This window comes from Benincasa hispida, chromosome 1, assembly GCF_027475165.1.
Source record: "Benincasa hispida cultivar pf3 chromosome 1, pf3_genome.v1.1, whole genome shotgun sequence".
Lineage (NCBI taxonomy): Eukaryota > Viridiplantae > Streptophyta > Magnoliopsida > Cucurbitales > Cucurbitaceae > Benincasa > Benincasa hispida.
The window spans coordinates 81,167,085-81,182,443 of NC_143478.1; the positions used below are offsets into that span (position 1 = coordinate 81,167,085).

Consider the following 15,359-nt stretch of genomic DNA (forward strand, 5'->3'; position numbering starts at 1 on the left):
CTCAAACAGTCCCCAAGATGTTGGAACAGACGGTTTAGTGACTTTGTTCAGAAGAATGGTTTCTACAGAAGCTCCTATGACAGCTGTGTTTATATAAATACAGAGTCTTGTACTCATCCTATCTACTTCTTTTATATGTGGATGATATGCTTCTAGCAGGAGCAACAATGAAAGAGCTGAACAAAGTAAAAGATCTACTAAAATCAGAGTTCGAAATGAAAGACATGGGAAATGCAATAAGAATACTTGGTATTGACATTATTAGAAACAGAAAAACAAGTATTCTAAACATTGATCAGTCACAATACTGCAGTAAATTGTTGAAAAGGTATCAGATGACAGAAGCTAAAGTAGTGACTACTCCAATAGCCAACCATTTCAAACTTTCAGCAGAGAATTCACCTAAAGATTCAGACATTGAGCATCAACAAATTATGTCAACAGTTTCTTATTCCCAAGCTGTGGGAAGTTTGATGTATTTAATGGTGTCCACAAGACTTGACATAACCTATGCTACTAGCCTGGTGAGTGATACATGGCTAATCCAGGTAAGAGGCACTGGGAGGATACAAAGTGGATTATGAGGTACCTAAAGGGTACTATTAATGCTAAACTGAAGTACCAACAGATATTAGACAGTGAACCAGAGCTGGTTGGTTATGTAGACTTAGATTATGCAGGAGATCTCGACAAGAGGAGGTCATTATCGGGGTATATCTTCCTATTTGGAAGATGTGTCCTAAGTTGGAAGGCTACCTTACAATCAGTAGTAGCTCTTTCTACTACTGAAGAAGAGTTCATAGCATTATCAAAAGTAGTGAAGGAAGGCCTATGGCTAAAGGGTCTCCTAAGTGATTTCGGAATTAAACAAGACACAGTGAAGATCTTTTGTGATAACCAAAGTACAATTCATTTGTCAAAGCATCCACAGTACCATAACAGAACAAAACATATTGATGTGAAATATCATTTCATACGACAGCAGATAGAAGCTAAACATATTGAAGTTCTGAAAGTTCATACCTCAGAAAATGCCTCCGACATGTTGACAGATACAGTCACTCAGTTCAAGCTCCAGAAGTACCTTGATATAATAGGGTTTGAGCTGATAGACAAAGGTTAAAGCAGATAGACAGTCAGATCAGAGAAGCTGAAGGAAGCATGAAGTTCATTTCAAGGTGGAGATTGTTAAACAGAATTGAAATTAACTTCAGTCGATTACAGAATTTGTTACAATTCTAGCTACCTTTAAATACTCTGCATAACTAATTTGTAAAGTGAGAGAGAGAGCAATTGTAATTGAGTGATTACACTATCTTGAAGTAATCTTGAATAAAACTCTGTCAGCATCTCTGTGGACGTAGGCCTCCCTTGGTCGAACCACGTAAATGATCGTGTTCATCTTCTTCTTCTTATCATCTTCCTTTTTTGTATACCCCTTTGACCCAAACGATCGTTTAGCTTTAGCAAACGATCGTCTAGCTTTTACCCAACAATCGTTTACTTCTGTAAGCCTCATCGTGTAGACGACCATTGTTTAGACGACCATTATCTAGACGACCTTCAGTAAAGCCTCATCGTCTAGACGACTTCTGCCTTATCGTCTAGTCGACCCTTGCTTTACCTCCATCACCTAAATGATCGAAGACTCCTCGCCCCAATGAATTTTGGCAGCCTCCCGACGTTCCTCTCTTTTCTTTTCTCTCGATTCTTTCTCTGCAAAAGGAAAAGAAAAGATAAGTCAATCGAAGGGTTTTTCCAACAGAAGTTTTTTATTCTAATCTCAGCCATTGAAGTGTAAGGCCAAGATCATACGTCACCCGGTTTGTACATCCTCACGCGACCTAGCGTTTATGTGAAGCATCGGGTATCCGATAGTCGTGTAAGGGCCATCGTTCACTCTCGGCCCGAAAAGACTTTGCAAATCCATCTTGTGTTCTACCTGCTTTCCGGATATCAAGCCCAACACTCTCCCAAATACTCTAGGTTTGCTTCTGCATCAACTCATCCATCTCATGCCACATAATAAAGCAAATATTCTCTGGATTAATATTATTGGAGCTACACTTTGGACTTTGTAGATGAAGCAAAACAGGAAAATTTTCCAAGATATTAAAAAATTGACCCATGACATTTGTGAAGATATCATCATTTTGGCCGACCTTTAGGCCCTTTTATTTACTAACTATAATGCTTCATCTATTGCGCTAAATTTGAAGACGTTTCTCTAGCCTCTCTGTTAGCTTCTCTTGATCTTTTGACTCTCTTGTATGTAACTCTTACTTTTAATATGAATGCATTGTCTTTGGGCTTGGGGTATGATGAGGTTGTTAAGAATGTGTCAACCTAGTAGAGATATATCCTGGTACATCCCTTGATTCCATTAATCTCGTATTTTGTTAAAAACAAAATAATAATTTGATCTTCGATCAATTTATTGATCCGCATGTATAAATTTTTTTATTAAATCATACAAAATTTTTTTACGATAGGGATCAAACTATTACAATTTATAAAGTACACAAGGACTAGATTGTTATTTATTAAAGTCTAGGGATTAAATTGTTACAAATTTGAAAGTATATATATATCGTTGATGTTGGACACGTTTAAGCATTTGGTGGTGTGTATGCTTCAAACTTTTGGAGCTTAGAGATATATAGAACTATGAAATAAAAATAACGGAAAGTTTAAGCAATTAGTCTTTTAAGGAAATTTTTTTCAAATGATAAAATTGTTGAAAATATTTACAAGATATAACAAACTTTAGAACTATTAGTGATAGATGCTGATAGACACTGATACACTTCTATAAGTGTTTATCAATGCCACTAATATACACTGATACAAGTCTATCAGTATCTATCAATGTCTGTCATTGATAATTCTAAAATTTTGCTATATTTTGTAAATATTTTGATTCATTTTTCTATATTTGAAAAGAGACTGTCTTTTAAAATAATAGAACAAACTTATATACTAACCCTACAACAAATTGGCATTTTCGTGAATCATGAATAGTGAAAAAATAGAGATGAGAGAGTAAAAATAATCATTAAACCTACAATCACGCGTTTTTTGGAAATTTATGACAGTTTTTTGTGTCATTAATTGATGACTTAAAATAACAATCATTACATGTAGAAAACGAAAAATGCATGATTTTTGCGGAAAAAGACGGAAAGTCTAGGATTGTTGGATTATTTTGACATTTTTTTTGTGTCACCAATTTATGACTAGAATTAACTGTCATTAAAGAGTGACAGTTCTTTAGAATCATTAAGTTAAAAATAAAGAAAAACACTTTTAGCGGAAAACTAGGAAATTTTAGATTGTTTTGGACTTTCACAACTATTTTTTAGTATCATCATTCTATGACTTGTATTAATTGTCATTATAGAACAATAAACAAAAAATCTAGTTACGATATTAGGTAACTTATTTTTAAATCAGAAAAACAATTTAATAGTGCTTAGTAAATATTAATTTTAAATTAGAAAAAAAACTACAATTTTATGTAAATCAATATTAGATTTGTGTAATTTAATTATATGAACCAAAGTAGATTTTCGCATAGTTTGGAATTGTTATTATTCGACGAGATTTTCATAGAAATTTAATTCGTTGAATTCGAACTTTGTATTAATATTGATTTGTAGTATATGTAGGCATAATCTCTAGTAAATAATCTTTTGATGTTTTCTCTCAAATGTATAAATTTTAATCCTTAAATTTGTTGGTCTTCTTATATGATTAGGTTCAGGAACTTGTTGATCTTCTTAAATGATCGACTTTTGAGCTTGTCGATTAGTTTGGATTGACTTCTGACTTGTTGATTAATTTCAATTTGGATTGCTTAATTAAAAAGGAAACTTAATTAATTTCATTCATTTATACTTTTGTTTTTGTTTTTCCTCCAAATCCAAACTTTTAGAGTTTAAGTTTAGAAATTTAGCCTAATTGAAACAAATAAATCTCTATTCAAGTACATCTTTTATTCCCAAATAGTTGGGAGTTCATTTGGGTTTTATGCTCCGTTTGACGTCAGGATTTCAACAAAAATAATTTCAAAATTTAGGATTTTAATTGAAATAATTGGTTTTAAATTTCTATTTGTGTTTAGAACCGGATTAATTTGAAATGGTGGAAAATTAAAATTTATTTCTTATTTGAATACCCATGAAAAATTAAAAGGAAGTGCGATATTTTCAATTAATTTTTGTGAAACTTTTTGACACTTCAATTTCTTTTGAAAAATATATTTTAGAACTAAAATAAATCTTAAAATTTCTCTCAGTCCATTAATCTTATATTAATTAGTCTATTTTGGGTTTTAATTTGAAAAATTTGGAGAAAAAGGGAAGTTGAAATTTCACTTCCCTCCATAGCTATGTTATAAACTTTGTTTTTATTTTTCTTTTGCCCATTTTGTACAAAACTTCACTGCTTTTTCTCCACAATCTCTCTCTCTCTTTTTCAGTTTTCATGCAAGCTAAACCCACACGTCGCCACTGTTGGTCGCCGCCTCATGCTATCGACGTCCACCGCTGTCAACTCGTCAGCTCCGTCATCTTCGTGTCAAGCCGTCAGCTCTGTCATCTCCACGGTGATTTGTCCGTTCCACCGTCATTATCGCCGTCATTTTGCATCGATCACACCTTCACCCTCTTCGCTAGATCTGTTTATTCTATCGTCGTTCTGCTCGTTCTGTCGTCACTCTCGTCGCCAGATCTGTTCGTTCCACCATTCTGCAGTACAGTTTAGTCACGTCGTTCGCTTCGCTGCTTATTCTGTCCAGATCTGTTTGAGCTCTACTGTTTGCTCCGCTCAGATCTATTCGAGCTCGCCATTCTTCCAGCTCCGATCTCTGGTCAGAACCTTCTTTTCGGAATGTTTCATTTATGAATATGAAATCTAATATAAGAATGATTCCAAATTTTATGTTTTTAAAGTAAGAATTCCTGCTTTAATTCCCTATTTGGATTGTTTTGTTTTTATTGTTTGAATGATATTCTAAATCCTTGGTTAGCCTCTACTGTGTTATTCTACATTGCTAGTTGTTTGCTTAGCAGCTAATTCTTACCTATGTGTATTTGTTTTGCAGACACTCTTGATCCTTTCATGTACCAATGCGATATGGACCAATCTTAGACAGTTCATATGCATTAGGAGGTTCACTGCTGTAACTTTCCTTCCTTCGTGTCAATTGAGTCGATCTGATTTCTTTTGAAGACCCCCACCACACACACACACACACGGAAAAAGGATACAACATTTATCTTATTTTAATGGAGGTTTATTGGGTTGATGCCCTAAATCTCGTGGACTTATAGTTTGTAAAATTGTATTTGTACAAACATATTATTATTTAATAAAATAAGTGTTATTTTATTTTACATTTAGTTTTTATTAACCCAAATCCAATAAACTAAGATCCAAGGTTATTTGATGTAACTTAAACATGTACTTGAAGACATACATGTGGATCATGTTTAATTAATAACTTTGAATGGACTGTAGTAGATGGATAAGGTTAAGTACCTTATTCTTGTGACATTACGGATACGACATGTTTTGTAGTTCTTACAATTATTGTAAAGTGCTACGAATGATCTAATCCTGATCATTCATGTGGAGACATGTAAGCAGATATTCTATACAAAGAGTTTTATAATACCGGACCACGAAATAAATAGTCTCACTTTATAACACTTTTATTAGAAGAGACTTACATTTCACCAGAATGACCATAGGTAACTTGACTTTAATCCTGAGTGAGTTGTGAACTCTTACCTCTGAAGGCAATCCTTTGATCTAAATGGGTAAGAGTGGCCATATTTGTCGACTCAATATGCCTAACAATTTGGAGATTTGTCTGATTGGGAAGCTAGGAACACAGCTACACAAGAAGGAGTTTATTGGCTTTTATGTCATAAAACTCATGGTTTGTAAACAATAAAACTTATTCTGAAAATTCAATAAATTGTTATTGAATATATGTATTGCTTATTTCGTTTTAGAAATCCAATAAACTAAAAGACACATGACTATTATATGAGTACTTGAACTTTATGTGAAGACATAAAAGTGGATTAGGTTCGGGTAAATAATCAAAATGATATATAGTATATGAATGAGGTAGGATGTCTTATTCTGGTAACACTATAGGATGTGGCCCACTTTGTAGTTGTTACAAATAGTTGTAAAGTGCTATAGACGATGTGTTTCTAATTTGTACATGTTGGGACATGAGGAGTGAGGGCGTCCTGTGCAATGAGTTTGTACAAGATCGGACCACGAAATCAGCCACTCTTATTTTATAACATTATTTACTGTTTAAGACTGACTATTTCAAAACGATGACCTAGGTAACTCGACCTTAATCCTGAGCTAACTATGACCTCCTGTTTATTCGGAATTATCTTTAGATTTGTATAGGTGAGGATTGGCTCAACAACGCCGGCTCAATAAACCTCTATTTCAGAGGTAAGACCAGGTAGATAGCTGGGGACTTAGAGTGCAAGATGAAATTCGCTCCTACCCACTTTCAGGGATAGTAGAGAGGTTGTTCCCTTAAGTGTTGACTTCAAGTTTTGAACAAGGGACCCCACCCTCTCATTGACCCAAAAGGGACTCGGTTTGTTGATCGGATCACAAATCAATTGTTCATTAGAGGATAAATAGGACTTAAGGAATAAGAGGTAATCTTGGGGGTAAAACAGATATTTGACCTAGTCGTTATTACAAACAATCTGTGAAGGGTTAACTAACTAATCATGGTTATATCGAGTGGACATAATATATCTACAATGAAGGGAGTGCAACTATGGGCTTTAGTGGAGTGACCCCTTAGTTAATGAATGAGGGTTAAAGAGTTTAACCAATTAATCTCGGATCGTTAGAGTCCATGATTTGTAGGTTCGTGAGGCCTCCTTACTAACTCATAAATGGATTAGCTTTAGAGGAGTGTGATAAGTTAATTTGAAACGTTCACATTAGAATTAAGGGAATTAGTAATTATTGTGTTTAATTTTGGAATTAAATAGAATTGGAGAATTAATATTTAAATATGATTTAAATATTAAATTCATAAAGGTGGAATTTGTGTAAAATTAATTTAATATTAGAATTAATTAAAATTTTTTAATTAATTATTTATTATTTTTATAAGAAAATTAATTTAGTAAAATTAATAAAAGTTTTAAATTTTGAAATTCAAATTGATTTTGGAAATTCAATTTGTAAATTAGAAAAATTGGAAAAGAACACATAATTGTAAATGATGGATTTCTTCACTTTCATGAAGTTATTCACACAAAATCCACTTGACTCTAGCTTCAATACTCCAAGTATTAGTTGCATCTCATGCAACCTTCTTCATTGCATGAAGAAGGTGTTTTTCAAAGTGGATGGTGTAGTGAGTTCTTCTCCAAGTTTCCTTCGTTCAAGCTTATTTTGAGTCCCACAACTCAATCTAAAACTCTAAGAGAATAATAGGGAAGATCTTGAGCTGGTTTACAATGGGATTTGGAGAAGTTTTATAACTGAGAATCAAGATTCAAGAGGTTCTACACAGGTATGACATGAAACCCTCTTATTATTGTATGAGCATGTTTTATTTATATCCAAAATTAATGAATTAGAATACTTATTGATCCTTGTTGTTTCCATTGCATGCTAATATACTCCTACATAATTCACTCCTTCCTGCTGTTAAGGTAAGTAGATAAATTGCTCCATTAAGGACTGGTTCTGAGTCTTAAACAATGTGGTGCCACATCATCTTCTGGCTCGAAAAGGGTTAAGTTATAGTGGACTATGAATAATTGCTCATTAGAGAGATTAATGACAATTAAAGATTGATTAATTTAATTAAAAAGTTTAATTAATTAATCAAGTATCATTGGAGCTTCAATTTATAGGTCCATAAGGCCCATTTGTTAGCTCAATAAGGATTAATGAGAATAAAATTAATTTTGGTTTAATTTGAATTATTCAAATTAATTTAAGAGAATTAATTGTATAGATACAATTAATATAATGTATATTATACATTATGATATAAAGTTTTAATGAGAGAAATAAATATTTGGAAATAATTAAAATATTAATTATATAAATAATTACTTTAGGAATTCTAAAACATTAGTACAATGGAAAATTCAAAAAAACACAGAGACCAAAAAATAAATGCAGCATACTGAATTATTCCTAAGTTAAGCATGCTATAGGAAAAAATCTACAGAGAAAGGAAACGTTACTTACTTTCGTTTGAAGACTCGAGTGGAATAGCCAATTCTCCAATTGGGATTGAAATCAAGAACACCACCAAAAGAGTAATCTTTCTATCCTCTAAGAATTGAAGTGTGGTTTGTGAGAACCAAGTGAATATGGGAAGATAAGGAGAAGAATTTTTTTTGGAGAAAAATTTTATAGAACCTTACTATAAAGAAATAAAAAGATATATATATATATATTTTCTCCAATTTTTGCAGATCTTTCTCCAAAAGCAATAAAAATTTTAAATAATTTTTGCAGATCTTTCAACCAATGGGAGTTATCTGATCAATTAATTAAATTAATTAAATTAATAATCAATTAATCATTAATTACATCTAATTTAATTAATGATTTCATTTAAATCATATTAAATGAAACATCTCCCACATAACTCATAATTTTAATTCAATTTTAATTTAATGAAATCAAATTTAATTAAATTAAATAAAATAAATAATTATTTAATTCTCCAATTAAATAATTACTAAATTAAATATCAAATATTTAATTTAGTCTACGTTTGAATCATATGCCATTGTATTTCTCTCACAACTTATAGTTTTAATGTGCATCTAATATACATTAATTTTAACCTATAATTTTAATATGAATCCAATTCATATCATATATTTGAACTCCTTCAATATTTAATTTCCCATAAATTAATATTGAATCATATCCAAAATTGAATTTATATTATAAAGTTTAATTAAAATATTAAATTTATATTATATTTTATCATTATATATTATATTATTTTCTTGAGTAAATTTGAACATTTCAAACTCTATTCAAGACATTATTACTTCAATTCCCTTTATGAGATAGAAATGAGATCTTATGGACCTATAGACTAGAAGCGTCCATGATATGAGATTAATGGGCTAAACTCATTAACCAAATTAATCAATATTCGTTAATTGTGGGTACACTCCACTAAAGACCCACAACTGTACTCTTCACATTGCAGATATATTTTTGTGTCCACGGATATAGAATAATAATAACAAGTTAGTCCTTCATGAGCGTTGAACACCAACTGGGTTAAGCTACCGTTTTACCCCTAAGTTACTTTTGTATCCTTAAGTACCACTACTCCTTTAATGAACAACTTGTTTATGGTCCAACTATTAAACAGAAACATCTTTTGAGCCATGAGATGGTAGAGCCATTTATTCAAGTCTTAGAGACACCACTTAAGGGAACACTTATCTACTTACTCTAAAGTCGAGAAGGAATGAAGTCCATCTTGTATTATTATGTTCCCAGCTTCCCACTCAGTTTTTTCCTAAAAATTGTAGGCTTATTGAGTCGGCGAATTGGACACTCTCACCCATACAAATCAAAGGACAATACCTCATGAATAAGAGTTCATAATACACTTAGGATTAAGACTAAGTTGCCTAGGTTATCATATTGAAATAGAAACCTAACTAGTCAACGGTGTTATATCTAGTGGTTACTATTTCGTTATACAGTCTTATACAAACTCATTATATAGGATACCCACATTGCATATATGTCACTTATATGAACATGTTAGGTCATTGCATTTGTATCAAATACAAAGTGGATTGTATCCATAGTGTCACTAGGATAAGGTACCAAGCCATATCCCTATACTATAGACCCTTAAGGCTATATCTTGAACATTGATTCCTATATGCCTCCACATACAGTTCAAGACTCGTAAAACAACCTAAGATGGTAGTTTATTGGTAAGATTATTAAGACAAATTAAATACAATACAATCAATAACATTTATTGAAATAATATTAATAACTCTTTATTGATGATAGTCAATTCTTTACATTTACTATCAACGAGCTTTAAGGTATAAAACCCAACAGTGGAAAGGTTGCAAACCTACCTATTTATTATATGCGTTTAATAGAAATCCTGACCGCCATATTAGTGACGATGTTGAGGATTCACGATCTTATAAACAGGCAATGGAGAGTGTGGAAAAAGATGAATGAGTCAAAACCATGAATTTCGAAATGGAGTCTATGTACTTTAATTCAGTCTCAGATCTTGTAGATTAACCTGATGGGGTTAAATCAATAGGTTGCAAGTGGATCTACAAGAAAAAAAATGGTGCAGATGGTAAGGCGCATACCTTTAAGGCTAGAATAGTGACAAAGAGTTATACGTAGGTTGAAGAAGTTGACTATGAGGAAACTTGCTCACCTGTTGCCATATTAAATTCCATCCATATACTCCTTATTCATTGCCGCATATTAGACTATGAGATTTGGCAAATGGATGTCAAGACTCTATTTTTGAATGGAAATCTTGAGGAGATCATCTATATGCAACAACCAGAAGGGTTCAATTTCCAAGGTCAAGAGCAAAAGATTTGCAAGCTTAATCAATCCATTTATGAACTGAAATAGACTTCTTGATCTTGGAATATAAGATTTGATAGTGCAATTAAATCTTATGGGTTTGATCAGAATGTTGACAAGCCTTGTGTTTACAAGAAAACTATTAATAGTTCAATAATTTTCTTAGTATTGTAGGTGGACGATATCCTACTCGTTGGAAATGATATAGGTCTACTGACTGATATTAAACAGTGGTTGGTGGCTCAATTCCAAATGAAAGATTTGGGAGAGACATAGTTTGTTCTAGGGATCCAAATCTTCAGGAAGCGTAAGAATGTTGGCTTTGTCTCAGGCATCATATATTGATAAAATGCTTGTCAAATATTTGATGTAAAACTCCAAGAGGAGTTTATTACCTTTTAGACATGGAATTATCTTCTTTAAGGAACAATATTCTAAGACACCTCAAGAGGTTTAGGAGATGAGACGGATTCCCTATACATCAGCTGTTGGTAGCCAATGTATGCAATGTTATGTATCAGACCTGACATTTGCTATGTAGCGGGGATAGTTGGTAAATATTAGTCTAATCCAGGATTAGATCATTAGACAGCTGTTAAAACTATCGTCAAATATCTTCAGAGAATGAGGGACTACATGCTTATGTATGGGTTTAAGGATTTGATCCTCATAGAATACGCTAACTCTGATTTTCAGACTGATAGGGATTCTAGGAAATCCACTTCAGGATCAGTATTCACTCTTAATGAAGGAGTTTTAATCTGAAGAAGCACAAAATAAGGTTGCATAGCTAACTCTATCATGGAGGCAGAGTATGTTGCGGCTTATGAAGCTGCCAAAAAGGCTATATGGCTTAGGAAATTTTTTACTGATCTGAAAGTTGCTCTAGACATATCAAAGCCCATCACCCTTTATTGTGATAATAGTGGTACTGTGAAAAATTCCAGGGAGCCTAGAAATCACAAACGTGGAAAACACATAAAACGCAAGTAACATCTCATCCGGGAGATTGTGCATCGAAGGGACGTGATCGTCACGAAGATCGCTTCGAAGCACAATGTTGTTGATCCACTTACTAAGACTCTCACGGTTAAAATGTTTGAAGGTCACCTGGAGAGTCTGGGTCTACGAGACATGCCGCATTTAGTCTAAAGCAAGTGGGAGATTTTACTAGGCGTGTGGTATATGCCCTAGTTTATTGTTTTTGTGTACTGTACTTTTTTTGTACTTTATATTTGTACATTCACTGGCTTTAGAACAAGTAGGAGATTGTTGGGGTTGATATACTAAATTTTGTGGTCTAATACTTTGTAAAATTGTATTTGTACAAACATATTATTTATTTAATAAAATAAGTATTATTTTATTTGATATTTAATTACATCAACCCACAAAAACCGATAAACTAAGATCCAAGGTTATTGGATGTAATTAAATATGTATGTGGAGACATACATGTGAATCATGTTTAAGTAATAACTGAATGGTCTGTAGTAGATGGATAAGGCTGGGTACCTTATCCTAGTTATATTATGGATACGACCTGCTTTATAGTTGTTATAATTGTTGTAAAGTGCAACAAATGATATGATTTTGATCATTCATGTGGAGACATGTGAGTGAGGATATCCTATACAAAGAGTTTGTATAAAATCGGACCATGAAATTGATAATCTCACTTTATAATACCGTTGCTAGAAGAGACTTGCATTTTACCAGGACGACCATAGGTGACTTGACTTTAATCCTGAGTGAGTTGTGAACTCCTGCCTATGAGAGATGTCCTTTGATCTGGATGAGTGAGAGTGGTTAGATTCGCTGATTCATTATGCCTACCATTTTGGGATTCGTCTGTTTGAGGAACTGGAAAAATAGTTACACAAGAAGGAATTCACTCATTTCCATTGTTCGGGTAAGTAGATACCTTAAGGGCTAATTTTGGATCTTGAACAATGTGGCGCTACACCCTTTCCTAGCCTGAAAATGGTTAAGTTATAGTTGGACTGTGACTAATTGTTCACTAGAGGGATTAGTGGTACTTAATGAGTAAGATATAATTACATGATTAAAACAGTAATTTTGACCTAGCTATATTTGCAAGCAATTTGTGGAGGGTCAATGCACTGTTGATTGGTTATATTCAATGAACACAGAAATATATTTATAGTACAAAAAATGTAGTTGTTGGTCTCTAGTGGAGTAACCAACATTTAATAAAGATTGATTAATTTAATTAAAAAGTTTAATTAATTAATCAAGTATCATTGGAGCTTAAATCTATAAATCCATAAGTCCCCATTCTTAGCTCAATAAAGATTAATAAGCATCAAATTAATTTTAGATTAATTTGAAAGATTCAAATTTATTAAAAGGAATTAATTGTGATAGATACAATTAATATAATGTATATGATACACTATAATATAAAGTTTTAATGAGAGAAACAAAATCTGATGATGATTCAAATATTAATTATATGAATACGATTCATATAAAAAAAAACTATAGGTTAAAATTAATATGAATATGATTCATATTAATACTATAGGTTATATGAGATAATAATAAACTATGAGTTATATTATATATGATATAATATAAACCATAGGTTATATATTATATGTAATATAACATACAATTTAATATAATATATATAAAATTAGTTTATATATATATATATATAAAATTAAAATTCAATTTTGAATTTTTGAAAATAAAAGGGAAATGGAATTATTTTTATAACTCTCATTTTCTCTCATTTACGTGAAACACATAGGGTAGTTTTTTAAGTGTTCAGTTTTCATTATCTTGATGATCCATCATTTCTTCCAATCAATCTCTGTGAAAATTCTCTCATCCAAGAAAACTCTCCCTTCACCGAACTTAAGCAACAAAAACTCAAACCTCTCTATTGATTCTCACCTTGAGAAAAAGGAGGAAGATTTTCATGGTGGTGTTTGCATTGGTGTTGCTTCTGTGAAGTTCCTTTCGTGTTGGTGAGAAGGAGATTGGTTTGTAATCTTGGCTGTGAAGAGGAAAAAGAAGAAATGTTCTTGAAAGGTATGTTATCATTTCCATCTTTTCCTCTTTAATTTCATAGTAGAAGTATGTTTAGATTTCAATTTGTTTATCCATGTTTTCGTCACTCTGTATTTTAAGTTCAATAAAATAAAATCAAGACATAATGCATTCAATTGCTTCCATTTCGAGGAATTCAAATCCCTTCAATTTGACTATATTATTTCCAACATTTATCTTATCTTAACTATATTATTTCCAACAATTATCTTATCTTGACTATATTATTTCCAATAGACTAATGTGCGAGTATTACTACTTTTTGGAAGTACGTTTTAACATCAATGTTTTGAGCAAGATTGATATTTATTGTTTGTTATAATTTGATTTGTATTTTTTTTACACTTCAAATTAAGGTTGCAAATCGAGATTTCTAATTAGGTCTTATACTCTTTGTTTGTAGAGATTGTTTGAGCGTGTTCAAACTAAGTTTTAAGGCTCTTGTCAAGGTAAGAGCATATCCTTTAAGCATAAAGAATGTTTGTACAATGTATTTTGAGTGTTATATTTTGACTATATGACATGAATGAGACTTTTATTGGGTTGTTAGTAGATGAAAAATGAAATGATATCAATATTTTAAACAGTATACATTTTTTATGTTTAATAAGTTGAGAAGATTGTAAACATTAAAAATGTATAACTTGTGAATTTTGTTATAATTGTGTTGACATTGATGTATTGAGTTGAGTTCTAAAACGAATGTTGTTTTTTTACCAGGGTTTGGACAAACACATTGAAGGAGGAGACTACCAAGCAAGTTATTTATAAGCGTTCTTTTTGTTGGGATAGTGCTAATACTTAATTGCATTTAGTTTCTTTGTAAACAACTTAACCAAAATTTTGTTACTAGTTTTGTTGTAAATAGTTTTCTTGTAGTAACATTACAAACTTCATTCTTATACATGAATCTTCATATTTATGTTTGTATACATACTTTGTGTCAAAATTGAAGGAAACTTAGGTGTAATAATTAGTATGTGAAAAATAGCTACCCATCATTAAAAGCATTCTTTTGACATTTCTGAGATGTAGTACGATATTATTGACATGTAAATGTGACATTAATGTTTTTGTGATAAATTTTTAATGTCAAGTAAAAGTTTAATTGATATAAAAAGTCAACTTTTTGGTTATTTATTGACAATGATAAATTGTCATAAAAAGGTAATAAATGTTATTAAATATTTATGGTGGATTTAAAACTAAAAAAAAAAAATCATGAAACACCTAATAATGACTGACTTTTCGTGTCTCATCTATACACTTTTCTTGATGGTGGATTCAAAGACTAAAAAAAGAGTCAAGAATTGTGTTAATGACAGATTTAGAGTCATAAGAATCTCTTTTTGTTATAATACTAAAACTAAAAGTTAAATCAAATAATATAATTAAGATAACTATATGTAACTACTTTTTTTTTTCTTTTTGAGTATCTTACCTATGGGGATGGTGGATTGAACCTTTAATCTTTAGAAAGGAAATTCATGTCAAATATTACCGTTGAACTAAGTTTACTTTGACTATAGAACTACTTTTTAAAAAAACCATTGATCTTTGAATTAATAATTTGTGTCTTATCTATCAAGCTAGGTTCAAATGGATAGAAAATAATCAATATAATTATTAATTATTATAATAATAGTTAAATT

At 31.5% G+C, this 15,359-nt stretch overlaps 1 long non-coding RNA gene across 1 annotated transcript; it reads left to right on the forward strand.

Annotated features, from left to right (window-relative positions):
• Positions 1 to 13,485: 13,485 nt before the first annotated feature.
• LOC120074391 (uncharacterized) lies at positions 13,486 to 14,702 on the forward strand. Its single transcript, XR_005480978.2, has 3 exons — positions 13,486 to 13,689; positions 14,111 to 14,156; positions 14,428 to 14,702. It is a non-coding gene; the product is annotated as an uncharacterized LOC120074391 (long non-coding RNA).
• Positions 14,703 to 15,359: the final 657 nt, after the last annotated feature.